General features: G+C 41.9%; 1 protein-coding gene across 5 annotated transcripts in view; it reads left to right on the forward strand.

The window, feature by feature from the left end:
• Tenm3 (teneurin transmembrane protein 3) overlaps positions 1 to 25,499 on the forward strand; it is a 623,557-nt gene that overhangs the window by 34,467 nt on the left and 563,591 nt on the right. The gene's annotated exons all lie outside the window — the stretch shown is intronic.

The raw sequence follows: 25,499 nt of genomic DNA on the forward strand, positions 1-25,499 counted from the left end.
CAATCTGCTATTTAGCCTAAGTTGAGAAGGTGGTCAAAGGTGGGGTGAGAGTTACCCTGGATCTTTGGAATTTCTGAATGTAAGTTCAGTGTTTGATCGAAGAACTCAGAAAGGAAAAGAAGTGAATAAGAGCATCCATTCTTACATAGACAACAAAGACCTTTTAGCCGTTGCTATCTTGTTAGTCTTCCTGAGGAGTCTCACTAGACAGCAGGCTCCGTCACTTATAATGCCATCATTACCCTTTCTAACAGCTCTGTAAGCCGTGTGCTCTCCAAAGCAGGGCTGAGCAGCCCAGAGCCCTATGTGCATTTGGTCCCACCACTCAGTGCAAGAGGCTGAGACAAAGTGATGCCAACTGACTTTAAGGCAATTTCCTTTTCTCCATGGAAATTTCTGCTTCTCATATTGAATTGATTCACGGAGTGAAACCTGACCTCTTGTTACAGTGCATACACTTCGCAATGTGCACAAGTAATTCAAAATGAAATACAAGTTGTACATAGAAAATACAAAACTCTGGCTAGAGCGTGTCCAGCGTATTGTGAAAATAAAAAAAAATGCTGTAAAATCTGCTCTTCTATTAAGAGAGCGGCATTTACCAATGCATTAGATTTTTCTGCTCATTGCAAGATAATTAAAGTAATGGATTCTTACTTGGAGTCTATTGTAAGCATATAGTTGGCCTTCATCTATATATGCTGAAATGGAAAAATTATGCAATTAATTAAAAGCAAAAAAAAAATTGCCTCTTTGTTAAACAGTGGTTTTGACCTCGAGTATTAAACTATTGGGTTCCTGTCTCTAATTTCTTGCATGTGTGTGCACAGGCATGTGAGTGTGTGTCCATGTGTGTCTGTGTGTGTGTGTGTGTGTTGTGCATGTCCATATGTGTCTGTACATATGTGTACCTGTGTGTGTTTGTGTGTATACAAAGTTGATTCACTGGAGATGAAACATTTATTTTACCTCTTGTCAGTATTTATTACTTGTCAGCATGCATTATTATGAGGTTTGAAAGTAAGAATTCAAACTATTTGGATGAAAAAAAGTACATAATCTATTTTAAAATGTGCATGCATCTTCTTTACTATTGGCATTGTTCCATTGTAACAGTAGCTTCTAATAGGTATAGCGGGAAAGTTGAGGGAAAGTGGGTTCATGTGTCTAGTAACAGAAGTATATTTAATTACTGAAGGTGATGTTGTCAGAACCTCTGCCTTCATCACTCTGAGTTAGTGGGAAGTGCCTCTGAGCTGGGCCTCTGAGCTGGGCCTCTGAGCTGGGCCTCTGAGCTGGGCCTCTGAGCTGGGCCTCTGAGCTGGGCCTGTGGGCATGGTGCCTGGGTCCCAACAGTTGGCTGAGCTCTCCATCAACACTGATCAGAGTGTTTGTCTTATGATTTTCTAAGTTCTGCTCATCAGCTTGGATACCTTGGCTTAGATAAACAGTTGCATAGCTCATGCAGACTGTATCTATTTATATAGAGTTAGTGTTACCTTGTTGGGCAGTTTATGTGAGACATCTCTCCTCTTTAGATGGGGAAGCATCCAGGCAGCTGGGGTGAGGGCGGAGGTGGGAGTATTGGCACAGATACTGCCTCTGCTTCAGATCTTTAATAAATATAACTAGTTGAGTTCGTGCCTTGCCTTATTATTTTTTTTAATAGTGAAGCAATTCTAGTGTAAAAGAGCAGTTGTTTGGCTACATTATTTAATTAAGCAGAGTTTTCTGTCTTGTTCTTTGAAAAGAAAAGCAACTAGTCAAAGCACACAAACAAAAAGAGATGAAAATAACGGCCTGGAAACCATGCAGAGTCCATAAGGCAGTCTCACTAATTCTGGATATCTAAAAGAAACAAAATCTCAAATATGAGAAAATACATGAGTAGGCAGGCCCCTTGAAGCACATTCAAAATTCACACCGGTTTTCAACACATTTATCACATAATTATAAATCAATTCAAGACTAGTGGCAGCACTGGTCGGGCTTGTATTCCTTCGTGGCAGACGCTTCTGCAGATGACCACTGCAGTGAAGCGGGTGATGTCTTTCAAAGGTAACCCTTTCACATATATGACCGCTGCCTCGCTTTTCAGCGGTCAGAAGTGTTTGCCAGCTCTGCTCCAATGAAGACTACGCAGCTAAGGCGAAAGGTCCCTTCTTAAAAAAAAAAAACGCCTCTGACACCCTCCCACATTTTATTTATTTACTTTTTGATGCATAGAGCTCAGAAATGGGCTCGCTCATTTTATGAAGGCACTGCTCGGAGTGCAGGAGCCATAAAAGGAAAGAATTCTTTGGTTGAACAGAAATTAATTAGGAAAAAAATGAGGAAGGAACCAGAAGCTCCTAAGACGGTGGCTTTAAAAAACATTCTAACAGCTGTAATATGAGAGAACAGACTAACACATTTTTTAATATAATTATATGAGAAAGACATTTTTATATTTCCCTCTTCTAGCATAAAAAGAGGTTTTTGTCAAGCTGTAACAATTTATTCCTTATGGAAACTGCTGTATTATTGTCTGATGGCCATTTTAGATCCATAAAACGAAATGGATTAAAGAAAATTAAACAGTATTTTTAAGTGTCTACAGCTTGTGGTATGTTAACAACAATGTATGTGAAACAGTACCAGAGATGAAGTACCAGAGATTAAGCTTGGATTTCCAAGACTCTCTCTCTCTCTCTCTGTGTGTGTGTGTGTGTGTGTGTGTGTGTGTGTGTGTGTGTGTGGTAAGACCATGTTTAAGTATTTCACTCTGAAAGTTTATTTTCAGACATGACTTTGAAACTCAATAATTTGGGGGGGAAATAAAAGAAATTTTCCAGCAAATGTAAGCCCACGTCATATGCAAGACTATAAATTATCCACAGCATCTGTTTTACTCTGCATGACATTGCAATAAGTACTTTATGACTTTGATCACCAAACGGAGTGCTTTTGGCAGTCAGGAAAGTTGTAATTGGATTTAGAATCTTTCACCGATTTTTGTGAACTTTGGTAAGTGGTCCTGCTTCCCTGTCTGGAGGTGAGAGGACCATAAGCCTCTTCTGAATTCTCAGAATTTCTAAGTATCCTTACTGGCATCCAAACCCTCCCCTGACATGACACCAAATACCCAGAATTGTTTCATATCTCTCAGTGTGTTTAATTCCGTAGTCACGTGTAGTGCACGTGTACCAGGGGTTTGTAAGCTATTAGAAGGGAGTTGCATTTGCATGTTGATAAGAGTAGCTTGAGGTTAATTGTGTGTGTTTGCATGTGTATAGGTATACATGTGTGTTTGCCTGTGTAGAGAGACCAGAGATGTCACCCTCAGTGTGTCTTCCTCAGGAACACCATTTACCTAGTAAGAGACAAAAATCCCTCATTGGCCTGGAGCTCACCATCAGAGCTAGGCAGACAGGCGTGGAATCCTCTTCTCTCTGCATCTTTGGTGCCAGGATTCCAAGCATGTACCACCATACTTGGCTTTTTTTTAACTTGGATTCTAGGGGTTGAACTCAGATAATCACCGAGCTATCTCCCCAGCTCAGAGCCAATATTTTGAATTGAGTTGATCACGAGTGAGCAATTTCATTCTGTAGAATATCATTCCATAACTTTGTAAAGGATAAATGGCATAAAATATTGCCCCCCCCCCAAAAAAAAAGTCAAGGCCAGTGACTTGACTACGCCAAGTGGTCAGAGTGTTATAAGTAAGTCACTGGGAACAGGAAAGCTTGATATGGCAAAAGAGGAGTCCTCTGATGACTGGCGTCTCCTCTAAGGCACCTCATCCTGCTGAGTGCTGTAGATAGGCAATGGCGATTTCCTAATTGACTCAAGTCTTCTCTGTCAGCTGTCTCAGTGTGTTGTCGGGCTCACTTGGAGCATTGGCTTAAATTGCATCTCATTCAACAATTTTAACTCTTGGAGCATTTTTACCAATGTGTTTGGATCATAGTCACCTCCCCATCTTTCCCTGACTCCCCCCATCCAAACCCTCTAACAAAGAGTCAGCAATCCGTAAAAAGTTGCCTCCTCTCGCTGAGCAGTGGTTATATTAGACGCTCACACGGGGAGCTTGTTTTTGAAGTAAAATCCCTAGAAAGAAGTGGATGAAAGAATCTAAACAACGATCTTACATTTAATCCAGTTCGGCCATGTTTTACATACAGCAAAATTTGTACTGAAATGGCCCGCACTCTTTGTTTTGTTTCCCACTGATAGAGTGTAACAGGTGACTTTGATGTGCACTTCTTGGTGGGCTTCACGCTTGTGCTGGGAGGCTCTGAAACTCTAGCTCAGGGAGATTTTTCTGGATTAAGTGGGTCCGCCATAGCTTGTATGTCACCAGCACATCAGTGATTTACATTGTCATTTCGTACAAGGAATGTTCAATGTGGAACAAAGGCTCCATCCTAGTGGGGCGATCGTAACTCTCAGTGCTACCGCTCAGAAAATAGTTCAGTCAGAAACACTCACTTAGATATGTGCACTGAAGATGGTCAAAAGTTGAAAGGAAAACCCTGTTGGGAAACAGAGGCAGACTGTGTCCAGCACATGACCTTGAGAGGAGAAGGATGGATCTGAGGGGCATGCAGTCGAGGTTCATCCCTGGGGCATTTCCAGGCTCATTCTGGGTAAGCATGGTTTCCATTCCCCACCACACATCTCAAAAGTTGGTGGTCTGGAACACTTCCAAAAGAGTGGAGACTGCAGTGTTTGAAGAAGCATAATTAGTCATGCCTACGAATGAGAAAGCCTGTGTGTGTGTGTGTGTGTGTGTGTGTGTGTGTGTGTGTGTGTGTGTTCCTGTTCAGCCGGCCCTCATGGCTGTATTCATATTCCTTATTCGTGGCTGGCCCACAGGAGAGGCCCCACCGGGAACTGAGTGGTTCTAGGGCCCTTTTGGTCCAGGATTATCTTACTAATTAGAGTCAACCGTGTGCATGTATGTCAGCAGGCAGAGTTCTGTAGATTTCACCCTTATGTTGTTTTAATACTTTGTGTTGGTTTTTTGGATTCTTAGCTTCTGAGGACCATTCTGTTTTCCTTTAGGAAAAACAATTAGCTAAAAATGACAAATGAAATCGGAAGATTAACACACACTTCCTGTTTTGTTTTCCATTGCTTTTCCCCCCTCATCTTAGTGTGTGTATGCACACACACACACACACACACACACACACACACACACATTGCTTTTGCTCATCTTTATGTGTGGGTGTGTATACACACACCCACACATAAACACATATATATTGATTAGTGTTTTTCTGAAAGTTTAAAGGAAATTAAAAACCATTACCTCACTCTAGGACTGAGTTTTTTTATTCCTGGATATTAAATTCTGACATGATAGAAAGGGCTCAACAAATGCTTCCAGGATTTGTTGACTCGGATGGAGAGAGTTTGTGCAAGGATTTCTGGTGTGGCTCTGAGCATATATGTAATTAAGACAACCAGAGACGCCAAGTGTTCACACGTCAGCAGATAGCATTTGAAAGTATGCAGCTTTCGTATATGCACCTCGTCCCTGAGATCTCACTCTGACGGCACCTGCACACACACAGACCCTTCATTCTGTGGAGCTATAATGGGCCATTCTTTAAGTACTTTGTTTCGTGCAATTCCTAATAGCACAAGGCTGCTACTGAGTATAAATGCAAGTAATGCATTTACAACTATACACTGATAAGATATGTGTCCCTGAAAGGGTAAAATTTATGTCAAGATTGTTTTCAAGTTTTCCCTTCTCCTGTACTATGTAGGTCTTACTGTGTTCTCACTGAATTAAATTAAGGGTGATTTCTAATTAAAAAAAAAACACATTTGCCCATAACACACACACACACACACACACACACACACAGGGGACATTAAAGTGTCTCATCTTCATATCATAATGGAGAGAGGATGCTTTTACTATTGTCTGTTGAATTTCGAGATTACATTTTATTTTCACGTGTCTGATGCTGTCACAAATCTAGATGAAATATAAAATGACTCACCTTTTTACTGAGTACTTCCTCTCTGCTAAATCTTATTCTACAGATCGCAGATTCCCGCCAACACGCTTCAGCCCTTTAAGGCCCTGTGACATGGCAGGCACAGAAGGATGTTAGGAGTTAATGTGTGGCTATCAGTCATTTTATGAGAAGGATTTTATCTTGTGATTAGAGTACTGTTGAACTTAGATGATGAGGAATAGTTCAGCTTGACTGATGTCTCATTTGTATAATAAGTGCTTCAAATTTGGGGCATTCATTTGCATAAAGATTGAGTCCAAATTTTCCCAGGTAGCATTCAAATCCTCCCTCGATATGAAACCATCCTTATTTCCTGTCTGCTACCAGCTCATTGTGTGAACTATTTTGAGGATCTTCTTGGCTCCCAGAAAATGTTTCCTTCCCACTTCTTTGCATTTTCTCTCTTTGATAATCCATTTTTATTTCTACGTATGTATGTGTGCTTATGTGAGTTTATATATATATGTATATATATATATGCATATGTATATGTCTATATATACATATATACACATGTATATATACAGACATATGGATATATATATATATATATATATATATATATATATATATATCTCGCATGGGTTCAGGTATACTCAGAAACCTGAGGGCATCAGATGCCCTGGAACTGGAGTTACAAATAGTTGTGAGCCACCTGATGTGGATGCTGGGACTTGAACCCTGGTCTTCTGGAAGAGCAGCCAGTGCTCTTGAGTCACCTCTCCATCCCTCCTTTGCCTTTTTTTTTTAAGCCCATTCATCTACTTAATTTCCTTTTTTTTTTTTCTTCTTGCAATTTCCAGTTAAGCGCACATCTGTGATTGTGAGATCATCTCGGATGAGTCCTCTGTTAGTTAAGATGTCACAATGGAACATCCACCCCAACAAAAGGGCTCTTTCCCTGTCCTGACAGTGCATGTGGTACATCTCACGGGCTAAACGCTTGCAGCTAGTTCGGTCAGGAACTATTGCTTGTCCTTTTTGGATGATTAAAATCTGGGTTTTACAAAGTGGAGCTTAGTCGGTTACCATTTTATCACATTTATCTACAAATGCATCATCGTTCTGTTGACACCAGCGAGGGTACCCTACCTCCTGCCTTGCATTTTATCCTGTGCACTCTCTCCCTGTTCCGGGAATTCCACTGTAAGCAGGAGTTGTTTTCGTGTTAGTGTTTCATTTCATCATTGCAGCTGGGTTTATTGTGTTGTCTTCAACTGAATCTCAGCTGCATTTTAGATAAGGAACTATGGCTAATCCACTCTTGCAGCCCTGATTAGTCGTGCCTTTTGATTGTTTTAATTGTAGGAACCAATATTTATTTATTACCTAATTATTGCATTAGATGAAGAGTCTGCAAACCCAGGTCACATTTGGACCCACCACCTGTTTTCCTGTGGCTTGCGTGCTACGGGATGATTTTCAGCCTCTTAAATGGATGATGGGAGAAATTACAAGGATAGCATTCAGTGGCAGAGAAAAATGAGACGAAATTCAAATTTACATCTGTAAATAGTTTTATTGGCTTGCCGCCATGCCCACTTGTTTACATCTTGTCTGAGGGTCTTGGTGTGCCTGCTTGTGTTAGCATTGACTAGTTAACACAGAGTGCAGGTAGCTAGGGCTATGAACTAGAATTGCTGCTCTGTGTCTTTACAAGGCCTTTTCTTTTCTTAATTCATGTCTTAAAAAAAAAAACCCAATCATGTCATAAAGTACTTGAAATTATTTTGTTAGGCTGCAAACCTTTTGAAGGCGTGTACCCTCCTTGGTCTTCCTGCTTTTTCTAGTTTATGGATAGGCACTTGATTACGTGTGCAATGTGGGAGTGTGTGTGTGTGTGAGAGAGAGTGCAGGTCCCCCACTCTGTAGACTTTAAGGCAGGGCTGTTTACTGCAGTATGCCATGTGTGTTCACTATTAACTGGCAAGCACACAAGTCAGTCAGCAGAGAGCCCAACAGTTTTGGCCTGCAACTTTTTCGTTATTATTGGGGTACTCGGTCTGGTTTTTCTCGTGTGTCATTCTTTCATGTTTTACAGAAAACACTAATTCTCACTTTGCAGTGTTGTTCCTGTTTATTCCCAAGGGTACCTGTGCATTAGTTTTTGATTAATGGAATGTTTGCTCCTCTCCCAAGATAAGTATGGGGGATGTGGCCTATCTAAATTGCATCTGGTGTGTGTATACGGGCTGAACAAATGCTTTGTGAGTTAAGCACAGTTAAGTCTACGGATTTGGGTAAAAAAAAAATAAGTAAATAAATAAAAAGGCCCTGGATCTCTCTTCTGTATCCCAGCCACAAAGCTTTCTTAAACTTCTCTCTGTGGCTGGCAAACTAAAGAGTACACGTGAATTCTTGTGCAATCTTGTTCTGTTTAGGCCCATGCACTGAACCGGTAATTGCTCACCTAATCCGCCTATCATTCTCCTGTTTCATTTGCTTATTGAATTGTAGCATGAGGGTTTCCAGTGCCGTCTTTCATCATGCCTTTAAGGTAAGCATTGTCTGTCCCCATGAGTGTCTTATTTGGCGTGAAGCATTCCATCATGGGCTTGGAATTTAAGGAAACTAAGAAGAGACTGTTTAGGGGGGAAAAATGTGTTTCATTGGTAAACAGGATTCTGAAAACCATAAATGAATGGGAAGACTATGTCAGGACAAAAATGTGTGTGGCGCTCATTAAAGTGTTTGTTAAATAATGTATTCAGACTGACTGTGTTTCCCAGCTTCTCCTTTGCCCATTATATGTTCTAGTAAATTAAAGCTCGGAAACCTTTTTCAGAGTTATAATGCTCAAACTGACATCTAATTCCCCCCAGACAATAGGTACACGTCTACGAGCCTCTCCAGTTTCTTTCCAGTCTTTACGTTTATTGATTCCTTTGTAGAACTGTTTCATTCAATCTGTTACAAAACAGCACTGGTTAAAAGTGTGAACTTTACCACATTTGACCGGAGGCGCTCACACACGCACACACACACACAGACACACACACACACACACACAAGCATCTGGCTCTACCCTGCTCTCATCCCAGGGGTGTGACTCTCCATCTGAGAAACGGTTTCATCTATAATTACTACATTAGATTTAAAGTGCTGGCTTGATTAAAAAGATCGACGTGTTTTGTTTTATTTTATTTTGTTTTTCCTTTTGTTCTTGTTTTTGTTTTTTTTTGTTGTTGTTGTTGTTGTAGCTGACCTATTTGGGTAAATGTGGATTTGGTTCTTCTATTGTGTTACAAATATTTCATTTTCACATCCAGTGTGGCGTTTTGTTTCAGGGTCACTGTTTGATTAGAAAGTCTACAATCTTTATATCATAGTTACCCAGGAACCGTGTGTGTGTGTGTGTGTGTGTGTGTGTGTGTGTGTGTGTGCCTAGCACCTCACTTTCCCAGATATTATAAATAGATACGTGTGTTTCAGAATGCCTTTTAGAGTTCAGTATTATTGAGACTGTTACTGAAACATTTATAACCTACTACAGCAAATGGCCTTCGCACACGGATGGCCTCCTTGAAGTTCTCCCGGAATTAGCATAATATACTCTTTTATTGGACGCCGTTCCTCAGGATTATGCCTTTTCTACACATCTGATGTTGTAAAACATACTCTGTAAATAATTGATAATAAACAAACAAATTCTACTTTTGCCCTGGTGTACTTCACCAGTTTCAAGACTTTGAAGTTCCTTAAATAATTGATGGCACTTATTAGTGCAGGCAAATCAAATGGTACCCTTGATCAGAGTTTTTTGTCCTGCTTCTTTCTGAGCAGAATTGTTAAGTGGTCCTTCTGATTGGTAGCTAAGCCAAATGCTTAGCTCGGCAGAGAACGACTGTGATGTTCATGCTAATGTACACCGGTGCGCGGGCTTGGACGAACCCTGAGTATTTACTCTGATGGAATCTGTGCGGTTCCCAGAATATATTCTGAGTGCTAGAACTTCGAATATCTTTGAAGGGAGAGGGAAAATAAAATGTCTTCCATAAAAAAAAAATTTTTTTTTATTTTTCCTATAACTTTTTCCTCAGTGCTTGTTAAGGCGAGGAGTGTGACTCAATATTAATTCCATGGCAAAGATACAGACACGCTGAAAAAAAAAACAAAAAAAACCAAAAACCAACCCAAACAAACGATGAACCAAAATATCAAAAGACAGATTATACGAGCCTTTTTTAACTCATAAAAGCATGGGCAGTATGCCAAGCAGCCAGACTCAGTACTGAGCAGAAGGGCAATAAGCTGACCTGGGTGTGGAAAACATAACTAGCTACCTGATGGTAGAGCATGACGCATCCAAAGTTAGGAAAGATTTATGGTGAACGTTAATTTTTTTTTCTCCTTGTGGTCTTCTATGTTATTTATGATTACATGAATCTTAAGCAAAGGTTTCATTGATTTCATAATGAATTCAGATAAAGATTTTTAGTTCCTGAGTGACCTTTAAAGGTTAGACTGATTATGAATGTTTTTTTTTTTCCTAAAAGTTTTGGCGTTGTTATTGTTGGCGTCGTGATGGAGTTTATCTTATTGTGAGAGCATTCAGACATGATATTCAGGGTCACTTCTGACTCTAATGATCACTTCAAGGCAGTGGAATAAAATAAATGCTCAACACAGTCTCAAACATATACCAATTCTATGCTTCGAAGTCCCTCTGTATAACCCTTCTACTTAAGTGTCAGAGGATAAAATTTGTTCTATCTTTTCTGTTTATGAAGGGGTCAGGATGAACCATCTCCGATGGGTCTGTCTTATGATATGTCTGCCTCTTAGGGTGTTTCTTTTGTCAAAAAGGACCCACGGAAAGTGCATGTCCTTCTCACTACCATACATGTCTGTGAAGCTTATTTCTGAATGGTAGTGACTGTCAACTGGTCGCCTGGCATTGGAGATGTAGGTCTGTGGGAAAGCATTTGCCTACCATGTAAGTAGCTCTGTATAGCCTAGTAGAGAAGAAGGAAAGAAAGATACAACTGGTCAACCTGTCCCACTGAAGTAAATATAGGACAGTATTTTAAACTATATATGCACACACAGAGGTATTGTATGTGTCTGAGTAAAGAGACAATGGTTCCTTGTGACTTTTTCAGACATACTTACTGTTATTGTACCCCTCTTTTCTCCTGTGTTATCTTTACTTCACCCCCCTTTAATAAAAACTCCCCAGCTCAGTTTTTTTTCTTATTTTCCCCTTTAAACAGCCTTTACAGTACTTGTTCCCACCCCTCATGGTCTCTTTTTCCTTTTCTGGTTTCTGCTCTTTCTCTAGGTTGGATAGTCACACCTAAATACTTGGAGTCAGGGACTTCAGGCAAGAGAGAACACATACCATTTGTCTCTCTGTGTCTGGCTTACCCACTCAATATGATGTTTTCTCGTTCCATCCACTTATCTGCCATGTTTCCCCCTAAGTTCTTGAAATAGTAGTGTACATACAGCATCACTAGCCTCTGAGTGTTAATTGCTAATCAGTACACTTCATTAAGTTGCCAATATGCTATGTAAAGAATTTTAAAAGAAATTCAAGTGCCAAAACCACAAGATTTGTATTTGTTATGAACATTAATTCACTTAACTTCAATCTCTAATTACTACTATTTATGAGGGAAATAATGGTTCGACGTTATCTTTCAAAAAGAAAAACCCACAAAAAAACAGAAAACAACAACAACAACAACAAATCCTCTGATCTTGAAAACCTACTCCAGGGCCCTGGCTAGGCTTCAAGTCCTTCAAGAACCTTGTTGCTTTGACATCAATAACCCTTCTGACAACCCATTTTCGGGGCCAGGATGAACTACCCTTTGCTGTTGTCATCCCTGAGTTCTTCCCCAGATCTCTCTCTTCTTGGAAGGTCCTTATCCATATCCCTGGACCATAGTGCTAAGCAAAGCATCCTTATGAGGATGGGGCTCCCTTTTGCTGCTGTAGATACAAGGTGTAGAGGTGCAGAAGAGCATGTGCTTGACTGGATCCTGGACTCAGATGGCTTGGGAAGAGCTTGGCAGGAAATGGGGCATCCTGAAAATAACCTTGGGATTACGTGTCTTGATAGCTGGTTATTCTCTGTGGCTGGTATTTGGTTTTAGGGTTTTCCTTGTATCTGTGGTCACTGGCATTATACTTTCTGGTTGGAGGCATCAACTGGGGCCTGACTCCTCAGGGGTAGTAACTTGGCTCAGGTTGATTGTAGAAAAAGAACAGCACACCTATGAGTGGCTCAGTTGAGACTGCTAGAACTTCATCTGAACAACTGTGTTAATTTTTTAGAAAAATTGCGATTATTTAGGAATACTTGTTTCCCTCTTTATCTCTTTCCTGTCCCCACTTCCCTCATCCTCCCCCTCTCAATATAATTTCTCACACATTTGAGAGGACCATAGCATGGCATCTTAAAAGCAGTAGTTCTGGGGACTGGAGAGATGGCTCAGCAGTTAAGAGTACTGATCGCTCTTCCAGAGGTCCTGAGTTCAATTCCCAGCAACCACATGGTGGCTCACAACCATCTGTGATGGGACCCAATGGGCTCTTCTGGTATGTCTGAAGACAGCATCAGCGTACCCTCATACAGGAAATAAATAAATAAATCTTTTAAAAAAATGTTTACTTTAAAGAGACAGGATCCTTAAAAAAAACCAAAACCAACCAACCAACCAACCAAACAAACAAACAAACAAAAAAACAGTAGTTCCTTGTTAGATTGACATCTCTGTTCTGTCCTTGTCAGAGTTTTTATTGCTGTGATAAAACACCAAGGACAAAAGCAACTGGGAAAGGAACAGGTTTATTCTAGCTTATAACTCTCAAGTCCTAATCCATCATTGAAGGAACTCAGGGCACGAAGGGATGCAGAGGCCACGAAAGGATGCTATTTATTGACTTGCTTGCCAAACCTGGCTTGCCAAACCAGGCTTTCTTCAACAATCAAGGGCCACCCACCCAGGGTGACAGCACCCACAATGGAGTGGGTCTTCCTACATCAATCATAAATCAGGATGCACCACAGGGCTTGCCCACAAGTGAGTCTGAAGGGGCCATTTTCTCAGTTGAAGTTCTTTGTTCCCCAATAACTCTAGCTGGTGTCCCGTTGCATAACACTCGGCAGCTCACGTATCAGAGTCCTTTTAGACTGAACACCTTTGCTCTTGGCAGTAGCTGTTCCTCTTCTCTGCTCATACAATGTCCCAGGTCGATCTTGGTCATCTTTCTAGGAGTGAAGGAGCTTCCTGCTCCTCTCCAGTTCCCAAATGTTTGTTTCCATGTCACCCTCTCTAGGTCCACTCATATTCTCTTCATTCTTAGAAAGCCATGGCACTTAGCACCCATATATTACAATGCAAAGCCCTTCTAGCTGTTTTCTGGCTCTGACGACTATGACTCCATCTGAGAATCTTCTTCCTGTTCTATTGGTAAGCTTTGCTGCCACTGGGCCTCTTTGCTAATCTTTTCAGTGGACAGTGAGGTGGACATTCGGTGGTTATTCTTGGTCAGCTTGATTTTGCTGGGTGAATTGCTCACACCTGGATTAATAACAATTAGTTAATAGTATGCCTTGATATTCTTCTGATTGAGTATAGTGTCTCTAAGCAGTTGGTTGCAAACTGTGCCATGATTTACCCTGGCCATGCAGGAATGGGAGACATCCTGCTATGTTCTGAGACCTGCCTTCCCATTTAACAAAACCAGTTCGGCTTTATTCCTCCCCAAGAGTTCATTTACCACAGAGGACATTATTCAGAGGATAAAGAAAAGTTTCCAAATCACTGCTTTAATTACTTAATAAATACTCAATAAATAATTATCCCACCATGCTATTGCATAGGGAAATAACAAGCTGCGACTCAATAATACAAAGGGAAAAAGCGGTGTGAAGGGCCGAGAATGGGTACCATCCTGTAAGAGCAAGTATCTTTTGCATGTAAATGGTTTACATAGTGATAATAACTTCAGTTTAATTATTTAGTCTAACAGATTTAAAGCAGCCACCCACTCATACATAATCCAGAGTGTCCTTTCAAGAGGGCTTCAGCTAGTCACCAAAGTGGTGCACTGTGAGTCCCAATCTCCCACTCTGCAGGAAGATGAAGAGTCAGTGGGGAGGTTTGAAGCAGGCTTCTAACCTCAGGCTGCTTCCCTGTTTCACACCACCTTTTCTGTGCTTCCCATCCACCCGAGCTTCCCTTGCATAAGTAAACTCCCTTCCCTGCACAGATGATTTAGATGATCAGCCCAAACAGTTTAGTGGGTATTGACTGCCTTGGTCGTGGAACCCCGAGGGGAAACAAATCTCTTTGGTACTTGCGCAGGAGAGAAGGGGAGATAATGTGTGAACTCAGCACAGGGAGATAAAGGCATACTGGTAGGGTGGTGCATCAGAGCAGAAAGGACCAGCTGTGGGCCTCTGGACTGACTTGAGGACCCATCCAACTCTTTCAGGTATTGGGTGCACCTGTGGATGCTTGCCAAGAAAGGGACCAGTGTCTCAGTGTAGGTGGATCTGGGGTGTGAAGCCCTTCAGACTTGATCAGTGGCGATGGGAACAGGTGAGAGCAATAGAAGCAAGAAGCTGGTGGCCTTGAAGCCGGTTTCCTTTGTTCTCTTGACAAAATGCTGGATGTAGGAATGTCATTCCTTTCTGAGTCAGGCTCCTTGGAGGCAGGCACAATGGGGATAGACAGAGCGAGGGGAGAAAAATAGTGGCAAATGTTTAACCAGAGAGAAATGTAAGCTGTGTTCTGAGATATGAAATGAAGGTACAGTGGAAACCAAGAAAGTGGGTTGATGGGGAAAAAAACCATTTCTCCAGACAGAAATCAAAACTAGAAGAAATCCACTAAAAGTTCTTGCGGGCACTGAGGAGATAGCTCAACCAATAAGAAGGTGTGCTGCACAAGCACAAAGATCTGAGGTGATATCCCTGTCACCCATGAAGGAGCTGGAGGCTCACTGGCATATCTCGCTAGCCCCAGCATTGGTTTGGGGACAGGGGTGGGCCACAGGAGGATCACTAGGGCTTGCTGGCTCCCACTTAGTTCCACATTCAGTCATAGACCTTTTCTCTAGAGGATCAAATACAGTGAGAGGGAGGACAGCGAACATTGTTCTTTGGTCTACACACACACACACACACACACACACACACAAAGGCTGTGTGTGTCAGAATGTGAGCTTGCACACACAAACACCCTGAATTTCTCAGCCTGTAAAGTAAGATGATACAGTGATGTAGCCCACGTTTTCTCACTTTATAAACCAGTCCAAAGTATGTGCTATTATGTTTTGGACTGAAAGGAAAGTGAGTAAAGTTTAGACAGTGTTGAGGTGTAGCTGAAGACGCTAACCACTGGAAACGGCATCATAACCAAGGACTTCCCAGGGTCATGGCTGGAAGTCGGTGATGGAGACTACATAGAGAAGTGTATCATACTCCGTCCTTCAATACCAACAGAAGGAGAGGCTAGTGGAGACCGAGAAAATTTAAACTGCCATAGACAATAAAGAATTGATCCAAGGCCAGGCAGTGGTGGTGCACACCTTTAATCCCAGCACTTGGAAGGCAGAGGCAGGCAGATTTCTGAGTTCAAGGCCAGCGTGGTCTACAGGGTGAGTTCCAGGACAGTCAGGGCTATACAGAGAAACCCTGTCTCGAAATAACAAAAACAAAAAAAGATTTGATCAAAAACTCAAATGAGAGAGAGTGAGTTTGTGTTCCTGTTTAGTTCACTGGAAAACATTATTTCTCCAAGGTTTTCATAAATACAAAACCTCAGATCCAATCTCAGGTCACTGGATGAAATTTTTTTTGTTTTGTTTTGTTTTGTTTTGTTTTTTTTGTTTTTTTTTTTGTTTTTCAAGACAGGGTTTCTCTGTGTAGCCCTGGCTGTCCTGGAACTCACTTTGTAGACCAGGCTGGCCTCGAACTCAGAAATCCTCCTGCCTCTGCCTCCCGAGTGCTGGGATTAAAGGCGTGCGCCACCACGCCCGGCTGAAAATTTTTAAAATTTATCCAAATATATTTCAATTAAAATATATGTATTTTATGACATGAATGGATATATATTTATATCTTTTTTTTTTTTTTTTTTTGGTTTTTCGAGACAGGGTTTCTCTGTATAGCCCTGGCTGTCTTGAGACTCACTTTGTAGACCAGGCTGGCCTCAAACTCAGAAATCTGCCTGCCTCTGCCTCCCGAGAGCTGGGACTAAAGGCGTGTGCCACCATGCCCAGCCATATATTTATATCTTGAATTTATGTAAGTATTTTAAATTGAATTTATCTATAAATTGGAAGCCTAGGTGGCTTTTATAGAACATAATTTTATATTTTAAAATATCCATTGCTCTTATTTTACCAGGTTGTAATTTATTTTTTAATTTGTCCTTAAAATTGTATTAAATAAACAATGGCTTCCAAAACAGAGCTGCTCAGAGTCTACAAATGATGTCTGAAGTACAGAGGACTAAGGGAAAATCCCACTGTTTCCTGCATAGTTATAGGAAGAGGATCAGTTCTAACAGGCCTTTTTAAAAACCTGCTAAAAATAACAGCAAAATAGAAATAGGAAGCATTAGACATTGCATTGTTGAACCCAATTCATTTCTAAAACTTATTCCAGTAACTTAGAATCAAAAACTGTGAACAAAGGACTTAAAGTAGAGGAAAATATATCCAATTCACACTTCAGGAAAGCGGAAATACTACAGACCAAGAGCGCATTCATACTGCGCTTTTTTTTTCTTTCTTTCTTCTCCCCAATGCTCTCAATTTAACCAGCTGGAATTATTTTTAAAGTACATTCAATTCAACCTTTTAAAAATGACAGATTTGCCTTTTAATGGAAAATATGTATTTCATCATAAAGACGGAGCAGAGTGTCCTTGGCTAAGTTACTCTCCACAGAAGGGTGCTCCCCTTTTTTGTACTCTGTGCTCGTGCTCTGAGGAGGAACACAGATTCGAGAAGATTGACTTCTGGTGTGGAAGATTAGGAGCGTACAGGCCGACTGATGGAGAATGATTAAAAATGCAGTGTTTTTCCCAGTATCTCAGATTCACATAGTGCTGCTGCGGATGGCTGTGGAGTGAGCAGGCCATACAAGCAGAACCAGGCGGAGGAGGGGAGTGAGTCTAGAAACTAGAATTCTCTTTAGAGGCGTAGAAGAGACAAACCACAGACCCAAGTGGACAAGTGCATTAGAAGACTTAAACTGTAGAGCTCACTTTGGCACCTTGTTCGTAAATTTGCATTTGTTTTCACATTTCCCCTCCTCTCTGGTGGGGAATAGAACGCATCCTCAGTATCTAAGGAAAATGAAGCTCTGCCAGTGTTGGTGCTGAGTCAACGCACACACCTTCAGTTAAGATTGACGTTTCTGAGACATAAGCTTGATGGACACTGTTTGACAGAAGAGGATCTAGAAAGAGAGGGTAAACATTCCAGGACTGTGTAGAGTCAGGGGGAGGAGCTAAAGCCAAGCAAAGATGCTTATTCCAAATAGGATGTGAAGGCAGGGGTCACAAGTAAGTTCCTTAGGGCTGAAAGGAGTCCAGGAGGGAGACAGACAGGGCACCTGGGAAGCCCCAGGATCAAGCAGCAGGGGGTTCATCTGAAGTCATCCCCAAGAGGCATTGGGAGCCAGAGGGGAGCAATGTTTGGAGAAAAGGTCTTCTAAGTTAGAAACAAACATGAGGCAACGTATGGAGGCACAGGGACACACACTCAGATTGCCTGTCCTTCTGGGCTTACCAGAGCTACAGAACAAGAACCTGTTTTAATGATGCTGAAGAAGATCTGAAGACATTGGTATCAAAAGTAGGCATGTCAAAGCGTTCTGGGGCCCATCCTATTGCAAAGAAGAGAGAGAGAGAGAGATACTAAAACCAGAAACCCTACTGGACTGGGTAATTGCTCAGGTGGAGTGGGCAGTTGGAAGACATGAATCAAGCGGGCTGATGAGAGTTTTGGGCCTCAGGGTCACAAGAAAGAAGGAATCCGCACATAGAAGGATGCGGGATGGGAGTTGTAATGAGTGGGATACGGACTGATACTTCGGAATTGGTAAAGCCGCTATTTTAAGGGACCGGAAGAGCAATGTGAAAGTGTTTACTGCAAGTAACAAATTCACACAGCACTTCTCTTTGGAAGGAGTTAATTAATTCAAAAAGAATTCAGCTTGATAATATAGTAACGCTAAGTGATCAGCTTCCTTGTCAAATTTATTGAACACTGTGTAGACATTCACCTGTGGCTTTTCAGCCCCGTATCTTCTCAGCTCAGCTTGTTCGTTATGACAAAAGTTGTTCTTCACAGTGACTCAATATAGAAAGCACACGATAGCTTTTCCAGTCAAAGCGTTGCCATCTTAGCCTTCATATTAATAGGAGAATATTACGGTGCAATTTCATGGTCCTAAAACTCTTACTCTATAATGCTTACACCATCCACTTATTACATTTTCATATTTCACATAAGGCATTTGAGGCAATAATAAGCTGGGTGTGTTAGCAAATGCATGTAATTTAAGCATATAGAAAGCTGTATCCCATCGCAGGGTCACACACACACACACACCCCACACACTCTGAGGCAGAAGGCTCATGAGTTTGAGGACAGCCTTGGCATCATGATGAGTTCTAGGCTACAAAACGCCATCTCAAAAAAGCAAATACAAATAAAAGCAACAATAATAAAGCACAGTTTAAAAGAATTGAAAGCAAAATGAAGCAAATCTCTGAGGGTCAATTAAAATTATACCTATAATCTTTCTGTGAGCAAATCGCCATTGCAGTTGGAGATTCTTTTTAACATAACTGTACATACGATTCTCACTTCAACTGAGTTTGTATTGGTTCCCATTTCCCAGAAGGCATTGCGACTTTTCATTTCCAGCCACTGTAGATCAGCTGATTCATAGTCCTGGTGGATTTGTGAGCTTGTTCATGTTCCTTAGCTGCCCCGAATTTAAAATAACCCATCTAAGGTAAAACTGGAGTTTGCAAATAGTTCTCTAATGCTTATTGGATAATTTAATTCCTACTTAAGCCTCTAAGTCTAAAAGCACACATTGGCCTTGGCTTAAAACAGAGCGAACAGGAAAGCAGAAGACAGAGAGTGTTTGCTGGTAGAGTGTTTGCCCAGTGTGCAGGAGACCCTGGTTGATTTCCCCAGGCCAGGACTAGGTAGACTTAGCATGAAAGCATACATCTGTAATCCCAGTATTCAGAGGGTAAAGCAGGAGGAGCAGGAGTTCCCGGTTACCCTTGACTACATAAGGCATTTGAGGCTAGCCTAGGCTACAGGAGACCCAGTCACAAAAAGCAACACAACAAACAAACCCAAACAAATGAAACCTCTCCCACCCTGTCTGCTTATACTTTCCTCCAAACCTCAGGGACCTTGCAACTGTTTCTTTTTGTGTCTCTCTCTGTCTCTGTCTCTGTCTCTGTCTCTGTCTCTGTCTCTGTCTCTGTCTGTCTCTCTCTCTCTCTCTCTCTCTCTCTCTCTCTCTCTCTCTCTCTCTAGTTAGCTTGGTCCTTGTAACTGAAATAGTTGACATAAGCAAAAGGCTTCGTTACTTTTAATTAATAAATAATCAAATGTGCTAACCTCAACTATGTGCGTTACTCCTTGGGAAAGTCTCCGCCTGGCTCCCAACATCCTCTACTTCTGGCCTTCCTCTCCCACGTGCATCTTACGTGCCCCTCTCTCAGCTCAGCACAGCTGGTCCCAGGTCTTAGCACCCTGTTCTTCATTCGCCATGAATATATTTCCTTAGGGTCTCTGGGTGCAACAGAGCATTTCTATGACTGATTTACACCCAGCCATTCTCCTCATGGGGACTCCCCTGGGTTCCCCCAAATCACCCTGCTACATCTGGCAACCAGGCTCGCTTTTCGAGTGTGAATTTTGTTCATTGCGCCCTTGGCGCGTCATTTTCAAGTCGAAAACTCCACGGACAGTCTTATTTATGTGTGTATTTATCTATTTGCAAATTCTTCTTCTCTCACGGTCATTCCCCTGTGTCAGCTTTTATTTTAGAAGCTTAGGAAATTTCTGTGGTGTGGACATGGGTGTTCAACTCAGGCCTGAATAGGGGACTGCCCTCGCTCACTTGAATGGAGTTCAAGTGCATTTGGCAGAAGATTGAAGAGTTAAATGAACTGACAATTATTACTGCGAAGTCACACTTCACATTTGAAATGTGGACTGCTTCTCTCTCTCTCTCTCCAACCATTGGGTACTTAATTTTTCTGTGAGGCTAGCCAAAAGTCTTAAAAAGAAACTCAATAATTTAGACAATTCATTGGGAAAGAAATATAACATGGGGAGAAAAAAATCGGCTAAACTAACACACAAAGTAATAAAATTTATGATTGCTTACATTTTTTTAAATGTCTGCCTGAATGCTCAAAAACTCCATTGCCTCAGAAAACAGAATATAATTTCACCTGAACACTGAGCGATGCGGTTCCTTACCTGCCCCCTTCAAAATGGTTTCCTGGGCTCTGGCGCCCAGAACTATGAGGAAGACTGAGGACCGAACCTACTCTACTAAAGGCTTTATTTTCCTTTTGAGTGACAGTTGCTCTGTTCACAGAGCCTCAGGAGAACTCGGGCTCTTACATGGTGGATGCTACCACCAGGATACTGCCCATTCTGAAGCACTGTAAAAACTCTCTCACCACCCAGCCCCGCAACAGAATTAACCAGGGCGGTTTCTTGCAGATTCCAGAATCTATCCCCTTATCCCTGCGTTGTCATCCAAGCCCTGAAATCCTGACCCCAGAGAAGGATTCCTTTATGAATGTTAAATGTCTCATCCCGTTTCTAACCCCTGCTAGTTACTGAGAATTCTGCCAGCGTGTCTTATGGAAGTGTCTCTCTTCCCTACATGTCCTAGCCATGGAGCCATTCATTCATTCATTCATTCATCCGACCAATAATGACTGAAACTAATCCTGTGAACTTGCTGAATATCAGTTGTTACTGCTCTCACAAGGGGTGGTTTCTGCTTGTTCTTCCTTCCCCAGGTCTATTCCAGATGCTAAATCCCTTTCCAGTAAACCAATTTCACATAATTTTCCTGAGGAATGAAAAACAAACAGGACCTGCTCGGTATTCCTTCCTTTGGAGAACTTCTTAATCGAAGGAGAACTTGGCATAGCTGCCCGAGGTTGCTAGACTGAAATTCTCCGTCTCCATGGCTCTTTTTAAATGTACACCACCCCTCTCTGCCGTTACTATCTGGGAAATCGCTGCATGTTTTCCTATGTTGTACGCTCAACATAAATGTGAGACGCTCGGAAATTTGTTTGCTAAATCATCTGGCAAATGGTCTTGTTGATGTCTGCTGAGCGGCTCGGAGCCCACAGTTGTTAAGTACTTATTACAGGAACCCAACAGGGCAAATTAAGAAAACTCCATGCTTGCTTCTCATTTTAGGACGATCACACCGTGCGTCAGAGGGGGCTCCATATTGGACCCTCTGACCTGAAAGGACTTCCTGTTCTTTACTCAGAGGTTGCTGTGTGGAATCAGAGTCTTTGACCTGATAACAATAAAAGTGATTATCTTTGAGGGGGAGAATGCTCTCATTGCATCTCCTAGTTCAGCCTGCTGGAAAACGCGACGTGCTTATTTAAGTAGCTCCGGGTTCATTTGCCATGTCATATTTTACAACTGAGCTGGGGGCTTTTTATACCTACAAATTAAGTTATTTACTTCTCTTTCTTTGGAAACTTGAGGGCTTTGTGGGAATATTATTCCCACATTTGCTCTCTCTGTTCACGGTGAGCGTTCCTCCCAACGAGTGTAAGAAGATACGTGAAGTGGTCCAGCTGTTCCTGAGTGATCACTGATGGTCCTTGCTTTTCACACACTGAAGCTGCTGTATAAGTGAGTTACATGTCTCTCAGGGTACATCAATATAACTACAAGGGTCCTTTGTTCTTTCTAATCAAAAGCAGCCCTGAGATAACTGAAAAAATGTCTCAGTTTGATAATCCTTGGGAGGAGATAATCCAAGAGCGTGCTATGTGTATCAACATTGGGCTGCCAAATAGATTGGTTTTCTTTTTAAAAACTTAAGCTGGAACCATGAATTGATTATTGACCTCCCTTTAGAATTTCATTTTTCATAATGCATTGTGCCCTGTCCAAAGCCTTGACTTTGGCACCTCCTTTTGGCATGATGGTTGTGCTTAAAATACCTCTCCAGCAGTTTAAGTGGTTGCTCTTAGGCTTTCTCGGATCTTCATATGGTCAAAGATGCTGATGCTGCTGTGATTTAAAAGAGAATATCCTTGAAAGAATCTGTCTCCCCAAAACTTTTGGTTTGATACACCTTCAAAACCCAAGGTTGGAGCACTTGAGATGACTCAGTAGTTGAAGGGGCTTGGTGCCAAGCCTGATGACGTAAGTTCAATCCCTGGGGTCCACATTGTTTAAGGAGAGAGTCAACTCCTGCATTATCCTCCGGCTTCAACATTTGAGTCACACAGTGCATGCACCCACATCTATCTCCCCACCACACTAAATAAATAAATACACACATGTACAAAACATTTTAAAAAGCTAGGAGTTACACAAACAAATTGGTCTTTCCTCTGTGTGTGTGTGTGTCTGTGTGTGTGTCTGTGTGTGTGTATACATGTGTGTATGCATATGTGTGTATGTCTGTGTGTGTGTGTATGTGTGTGTCTGTGTGTGTATGCGTGTATGTGTATGTCTGTGTGTGTGTGTGTGTGTGTGTGTATGTACACGATTGAGGCTCTAACCTAGGTCTTTCCACCAGCAACTGCTCTAACTCCTAAACATTATCCCTAACCCTATTTTTATTTCTCCTTTGTAGAAGGATCTCAGTACGTTGGTCTATCCAGCCTGGACCTTGGCACCCTCTTGCTTCTTCTTCCAGAGAAGCTGAGATCACAGGCTAGGGACACTATACCTGGCAGTCCAGGTAACTTTCATATAAGCGCACAAGCTGTTTACACACTGCATGTCCAATATGCATCTAATATGTCTTTGCCTAGCAACAGATTTTTGTCATTCATAAATGCTTTATGTTGTTCAGTAGTGGAGATTAGTAAGGGAGCTTTCCCCATTCTTATAAAGTTCAGGGCCTTCTCTGAATATCACTCAACATACTGTTTTCATTGCTCAAGGGCCATTTACTGCAAATCTGCTGATGTTTGTCTGGTCTCAGAAAACCAGCCAGTTCTCATTATGTCTGTAGGGCAGGTATCAGCCAGCTGCTGGTCAATATTTTAGGTTTTATGTGCCGAGTGACCAAATGAATGTGCTGGGATAAGAAGGAAAACTCATTTCCACATTGTTTTAAAAACTCAATTGATAGAGAACACTGGTTTTATTTTATTTTTTTATTTTTTGCAATGCAAGTCTATTAGTGAGAAAAATGGATGTGGGTGATTGGCATTTTTTTTGCTTAATTGGGGTTCGGAGTTAGTATTCCCTGTCGGGAAAGTCATTGTAACATGAAGTAGTCAAACCATTTTTTCACTAAAAGGCCACACTGAAGTTAGAGCAGGCTGAATTTGGCCCACAGGACTGTGATTTGCCCTTCTTTTAAGTGGCTCTTCTTAATTTATGGTCCTGGCAGCCTTCTGAGTGTGTGTCACTGAGGTGGCTTATTATACCTGCGAATGCCAGGGCGTCCCCCACGGCTTCTCAAGCTCTTTAGGTGGAGATCTTGTTCTTATGGTCACAGATACAGTGTTCCCCCTGTCTGTAGGGAATCCATTTATACCTTGGGCTCTTCAACCTCAGACTTCCCATGGCTCAGCTCTTTCCCTTTTCAAACCTGGGTGCCTCTCAGGCAACCCAAGAGCTTAAAGCATTAGATCATGCGTTCCACCCTCATCGCAACATCCAACTGCACCCAAGCCTGGCCGTCCCTCTTGCCTTCCACTCTAGCCTTTGTGATTTGAAACTTCCACTTGTCACATGACATCTGTGGTGACACGGCTCCCAGATCTTATCCTCTTATAGTGGACACGAGTAAGATTCTTAAATGAGTTCTAACTCAGCTCCATGGGTGGGTAACTTCTTCAGGCCTGCTGGTTGTCTGTTGGCTAGTGTGCCCATGCTTTGGGGGATGTATGGAACACGGTTAGTTGAGTATGGTCTTGCAGTGGGCAAGGGCAAGAATCTAGTGGTCTTTGAGGTATGAGGGAGCTGAAGAGGAATGTGCTCACAGGACTCCTAGGTATTGCGATGGGTGTCTCAAAAGCCTATGGGACTCAAGACCTGACCTCTTTCTGTCTGTGGATGGATGATAGGTAAGCGATGTCACTGGTGAGCAGGCCTGAGTGAGTTAACTTCATATTTCACTTTACACTTCTCAGTAGTGAGACTGTTCCAGACACACACAGACAGAGACAGTGACTGAGACACAGAGAGAGACAAACACACCCAGAGACACATGCAGATACACTCCTTTACACACATACACAGAGAGAGAAAGAGACAAACACACACATAGACACACAGACACACCCACAGACAGACACACAGACAAGCACACACATAGACACACAGACACACACACACAGACAGAAAGACAAATGCACACAGACAAACACAGAAAGACACACATAGACAGACAAACACACACATAGACATGCAAACACAAAGATACAAAGACACACACACAAACAGACAAACACACAAACACATGCACACTCACACACACACATAGATACACACAGATATGCACATACACAAAGACAAACATACACAGGCAGATACACACAGAGACAGATACATATACACACAGACACATGCAGAGAGAGAGAGACAAACACACACAGACAAACACACACACAGCTAGACACAGTCACACAGAAACACACAGACACACAGGAATACACACACACACACACACACACACACACACACACACACACTCACCAATGCTTTTCAGTAGCTGTTGTCCTCACAGAATTTCTGATCCCTCCTACCCCCTCCCCCAGTTCTCCCCTGTTCCTGCCCCTGCTTGCCCCAGCAAACCCTCCTGTGTTGTCACATGCTTTGGGATTGATGGCTACATTTACACTGTAGCCTTTGCCTCTCAGTCTCTGGAAAGTCTCCACGATGGTCTGAATTGCTAAAGCATTTCCATGGATTCTAAGTGCTTATCTTTAATTCATCATATCAAAATAAAAAAAAAAAAAGATTCCCCTCACAACGTGCTTCCCTCTCTCATTTAAAACGAGTTGTTTTAAACAGTTGCCCGCCTGTTTTCTCCTCTCACAGGCCCTGAGCGTGTATTCGTTATTCCTTATCACTCTTCCCCAGTGTCTGAATTCTTCAAATACTTTACCCACTCATTTTAGAGCCATCACATTATTAAAAATCACAATTATATTTATGTGATGTGATGCTTACTAGAGTTCATCTCATTTCTGGAATGGTGCGACTTGGAGCACAGTTTAAACATGTTTCAAAGTC

Source organism: Mus caroli, unplaced genomic scaffold (assembly GCF_978045245.1).
Source record: "Mus caroli unplaced genomic scaffold, Mus_caroli_1 scaffold_10, whole genome shotgun sequence".
NCBI lineage: Eukaryota > Metazoa > Chordata > Mammalia > Rodentia > Muridae > Mus > Mus caroli.